Source organism: Maylandia zebra, linkage group LG17 (assembly GCF_041146795.1).
Source record: "Maylandia zebra isolate NMK-2024a linkage group LG17, Mzebra_GT3a, whole genome shotgun sequence".
Taxonomy (NCBI): domain Eukaryota; kingdom Metazoa; phylum Chordata; class Actinopteri; order Cichliformes; family Cichlidae; genus Maylandia; species Maylandia zebra.
Window position 1 is genome coordinate 2,371,013 of NC_135183.1, and position 5,276 is coordinate 2,376,288.

Consider the following 5,276-nt stretch of genomic DNA (forward strand, 5'->3'; position numbering starts at 1 on the left):
ACACGTGCAAACCCCAAAACACGCGCAAACTCCAAAACACATGCAAAATCCAAAACACAACGGAAGTGCTCCAGGACGCTAGGGGCAGTGTTGAGCTTTTGTTACCTAGTAACTACACAAGCCAGGAAGTACCAATGACTGGATTTGGGGTCTGCAGCCTTAAAGGCCGCATTTTAAGGCCGATTATGTCACAGCGACACGACAAAGACTGTCCCAATTCAAAGGCTGCTCGAAATGCGGCCCTCAAATGCGTCCTTAATTTCCCTGAATTTTAAGGATGGGTCTGTGTAGCCTTCATGGCCCAACATATCCCAGACTTCATAGCGCGGCGGTGGTTTGAATAATTTTGCCGAAAAAAAACGGCGGAAGCGGAGCGGACGAAGAGTAAACTTCCAGAAGTAAGTACTGAATATTATGTCACTTATTTATGCGCAAATGTTTTTATAATGAAGAACATTAAAACATTACTGTTGGCAACATGTCGGGAAAGTTATGTGACATTAGCGACGTTTGTACTAACTTGGTTTTAAAGCCTTTACTTCAAAATATTTGCCGTTCAATAGCTGACTTTAATCTTACAGAGAATGTGATGATTTTATGCGTAATTAAAGTCAGTCATGTCAGTCAGCTGACGGTTCACTCCTTAAGCTGAAAGAAAGATGCTTTAATCACAGGAGTCACACATGTGTCCACTGTACCATCTGGGAACTCTTCTTGTTTAGCACTCGTAATAACACAAACACTAAATCCTCCTTCTCTGGTGCTGTTTTGTAGCAGTGTGTACACCTGAGACTGTCACCTGTCTGTCTGTCCTGCACTCTCTCTCTGTTTCTTTCTCTCTGATTGTGGAATAAAAGTATGAACATGTATTTATAAGTCACACTTGTGTTTGAATCCTGCAGCTTATCACACATTTGATTTCTATGTGTGACACCTGCAAGTGTCCAGAGTGAGGACAGACTGAGGGACCCACTGCATTACATCATCTGTGAGGCTTTGCACCCCTGATGATCCACCAGGACAATCTCAGCAGTATGTGAGGAAGAGGAGGAGGAAGAGCCAGCAGCAGCTGACAGATGGAGAGAATAGACAGACTGTTCCCTGTTTGTGAAGGACTGCTAGGAAAGTTTAAAATAACTAATTGTCTGTCCTGAATCAGTCTTATTAGGTAATGTTCAAATAATTTTATCATTCCAGTGTTTCCAGTGTGGGAGAAAGTACTCAGGGCCTTCAAGTTACACACTATGAAAGGCAGCAACAAGTTTAATGTTCAGAAACCTAAAGTCTGTATCAGCAGCAGAATGGAACTAAAAATAAATGTTTGTTTCAGTTCTATGAAGCTTTGAGTATTTTGGATCAGTAGCACTGCTGTGTTTGTTGCATCATATTGCTGTGATTGTTTATATGCTTTATATATTCTGAGCTAAGTTGATCTATAGTGTTACATCATATTCTATAAGGATGTTATGTGTTTGTAGACTTTCTGCCCAGTTTGACCCATTTAGCAGACGTCAGCCTGTTTAAAGCTCTGATATCTATTCTGTATGACTTACAGCAGTTATGACATGGTCTGATTTTCTCACCCAATAAAGGAATATTTAATACATCAGTCTACTCTTCATTTTATCAGAAACATATATATACTATTATATGTAGTATAATATGTATATATCTCATGTATATCTCATGCACATATCTTTCCACGTAGCACTTTTAATTCTTATCCCTACTTTTATTTTTTTCCATGTCTATTTAAGTGCTATTTATGACACTATGTTTGCACTGAAGCACCGCAGCAATTTCCTAATGTTGTAAACCTGCTCAACATTTGGCAATAAACCCCATTCTGATTCTGATATATTGTACATATATTTATTAGTTTCAGATGTAGCCATTTTTGTATTTTGCTTGTTTACATTATTGTATTTTGCACAACTCTGTTGCTTGTGAAGTATGGAAGAAATATAGTATCATCAGAATTCAAGTATTTTTAGACATTGAATTTATGACACTGAATTTTTATCCTCCAAATTTCCCTGCAAAAATATTCACCTGCAAAAATTCACCTGCAAAAAATTCACCTGCAAAAATTCACCTGCAAAAAATTCACCTGAAAAAAATTCACCTGCAAAAATTCACCTGAAAAAAATTCACCTGCAAAAATTCACCTGCAAAAATTCAACTGCAAAAGTGATGAACTTTAATGACCCAAGCCAGAGCAATCAGCACCAGATCGAGTCGAGTGGCTCTCGGCCAATTAAATTATGCTGTTTGATCACATGACACCGTTAGCCAGCAGTGTGTCTCCTAAAAGAGAGCTGTTTAAAGGTGAGTGATTAAGTTTTTCTCCTAAATAGAGATCATTACAGAACGCCTAGTCCTACTTAAAATCCCATTTATTATTATTATTTTTTTATCATCTACTCGAACTAAGGAAAACGTTTGACTAACTCAAAGACAATTTCCACGCCTCCCCTGCCTGACTGCAGAGGCAGTTTTGAATTTAGGAGCGCCAAGATGGCAGCGGCAAACCCTGGCGGCTCTCCGGTGAGTATATATATTTTTTTATCTTCAAGTTTGTCTTTTGAAACCTTAATTTTATTTAAATCCGTTGCTCACGTATAAAGTACACAGACGGGGTCTTTGCTCAACTCGTCTGAGGCGTGTCTCACTAAGCGCTACATGCTAGCATCCTGCTAACCGAGCTACCCTTTACATGCTGTGCTTTAGAAAATAGGATACTCGTTTAAAAAAATACTCCGCAGATATTGATAGATAGACGAACACTGCAAATATAATGTTGGAAAAGAGAACGGCCTTTGGTGAAGGGGTAAAATACACCATGAATAAAGCTATAGAGTGAATGGCTGCCATGGTTGCAGAACAGCCTGATTTAATGACAAGAATGGGGAAGAGTGAGGTGAAGTGAACCACAGCCACAAAACACGGTCAGACAAGGCGGCAAAAGGGCAGTGATCTGTCCGTCAGTATGAAGTTGGTGTGTGCTTTGGTGAACAAAAACTCCAGACCGGTAGCAGGAAGATGGGAGACTCGTGTTTCACTGGAATAGTGGTGAATTAAAACATCCTTTGTTGGGGACATTTCGGTGTAAATGCATCCATACAGGCAAGACAGAGGCAGACTAGACAGTGAAGAAAACAAGGCAAACATTAGAAATATAAAAACGGAAATATAGGATGAGTCGGGGATGAGTTCCTGCCCCAAGTGGAGGAGTTCAAGTATCTCGGGGTCTTGTTCGCGAGTGATGGGAGAAGGGGGCCGGAGATCGACAGACGGATTGGGGCTGCAGCTGCAGTAATGCGGACGCTGCACCGGTCCGTCGTGGTGAAGAGGGAGCTGAGTGTAAAAGCGAAGCTCTCAATTTACCGGTCGATCTACGTCCCTACCCTCACCTATGGCCACGAGCTGTGGGTAGTGACCGAAAGAACGAGATCGCGGATACAAGCGGCAGAAATGAGCTTCCTCCGAAGGGTGGCTGGCCTCTCCCTTAGAGATAGGGTGAGAAGGTCGGCCAAGGGGCTCAGAGTAGAGCAGCTGCTGCTCCACATCGAAAGGAGCCAGCTGAGGTGGTTCGGGCATCTGACAAGGATGCCCCCTGGGCGCCTCCTGGGTGAGGTGTTCCAGGCATGTCCCACCGGGAGGAGGCCCCGGGGAAGACCCAGGACACGCTGGAGAGATTATATCTCTCGGCTGGCCTGGGAACGCCTTGGTATTCCCCCGGATAAGCTGGAGGAGGTGGCTGGGGAGAGGGAGGTCTGGGCCTCTTTGCTTAGGCTGCTGCCCCCGCGACCCGGCCTCGGATAAAGCGGATGAAGATGGATGGATGGAAATATAGGATTAATATAACATACAATTAGGGAAAATGTAAGGAACACAATGTAAATGATATTGTAAAGTCATTAAAACAGCATACTCTGATTAAAAGAAACACATAATTGGGTAGGATAATAACAATAATAATGTTAAAAAACATGTACAAGATGGGTATGTATACTTGTAGCCAGAATACTATAAAGTTGTAGCATGCCAGACCATCTTGATTGAATGTAACTTCGCTCCACACAAGTTTTATGGTAGACATATTCATATTGGTATCTAATAAATGATTAATTCTTAGATTTTATCGAACGTTAATTTATAAATTGTTTCTGTCTTTATGTGTTTGTTTCAGATTATGCAAGATGAAATTATTCAGTCAGCAAGACACTTGCTGCAGTTGCTGACATCATCCAACTGAACTGCTGCTGTGATGAATCAGAATACAAGGTTTACTTTAGCAAGACTTATGAGTTAATGCTACATTTAACTAAATTGTTATATATTTTTTGTGTCCAATATTGTCTCCATATGATTTTGTTTTTTGCAACATCTTGCAGAGAACAGAGTCAAGGTACCAGCTTGGTCAACCCTAAAAGACCATCTGTTCAATGACCAGGTGAAAAAGTCATAAACTAAACACTCTGCATGAGCATGGAATTTAGGATGCAACTTTATATCTTACCTGCTCTACACTCAGGGCTTGAATTACAACAACAGTCAATCACATAAAAAAAAAAATACTTTTGGTAGTTCTGTGTCTCTGTCTCTCTCCTCCAAACCCAGATGGCTGCTGGTACTGAACCGGGTTCTGGTTCTGCTGGAGGTTTCTTCTTGTTAAAGGGGAGTTTTTCCTCTGCACTGTCACTTCATGCTGCTCAGTGTGAGGGATTGTTGAGGTTGAGTCCATATGTCCTGCGAACAACTGCTGGGCAATGACACCATGCAATCTTCTGGGATTCCTTGGATAGAAAACCTGTGAACTGCACTTGTCCTTGGTCTTCACAGCTCACCTTTTTACTGTTTATTGAATCAAAATGCTCCAGTGACATGGATTCTACATTGTAACTGATGTGATGTTCTATAAAGTGGTTTTAATAAAAAAAAGGCAAAAATTAGTTTGTTTCTTTATTCAATTTTTGAACAGTGATACTCATTCAGTAAATGCAAATTATTTACATGGCAGTGCACTATAGGCATAAATCTAGACCCCTAGATAAAACATGATGGCATTATAGCAGTGACAACTCCTCCACAGTAGCAGGTGGGATTTCTTTTTTGAGGACGGCTCCTTTTACCTGTCACTACAGATGGTCTGTTTATGTTTTGATCAAGAGCCTTTTTTGGGCAGCTGAAGAGGAGAAGTCTATCTTATGGCCAACCTCTGACTGTATCTTGGTCACATTACCCAGCAAAACCCAGTATGCAGGTTCACCTGT

General features: G+C 41.1%; 1 long non-coding RNA gene across 3 annotated transcripts; it reads left to right on the forward strand.

Moving 5' to 3' along the window:
- Window positions 1-1,979: 1,979 nt before the first annotated feature.
- Window positions 1,980-4,955, forward strand: LOC143413347 (uncharacterized). 3 transcript variants are annotated; one of them, XR_013093964.1, is made up of 5 exons: window positions 1,980-2,328; window positions 2,435-2,547; window positions 4,193-4,287; window positions 4,398-4,456; window positions 4,624-4,955. It is a non-coding gene; the product is annotated as an uncharacterized LOC143413347 (long non-coding RNA). The 3 variants fall into 3 exon arrangements; XR_013093963.1 differs by having other exon boundaries at window positions 4,193-4,456; XR_013093962.1 differs by having other exon boundaries at window positions 4,398-4,955.
- The last annotated feature ends 321 nt before the right edge of the window (window positions 4,956-5,276 follow it).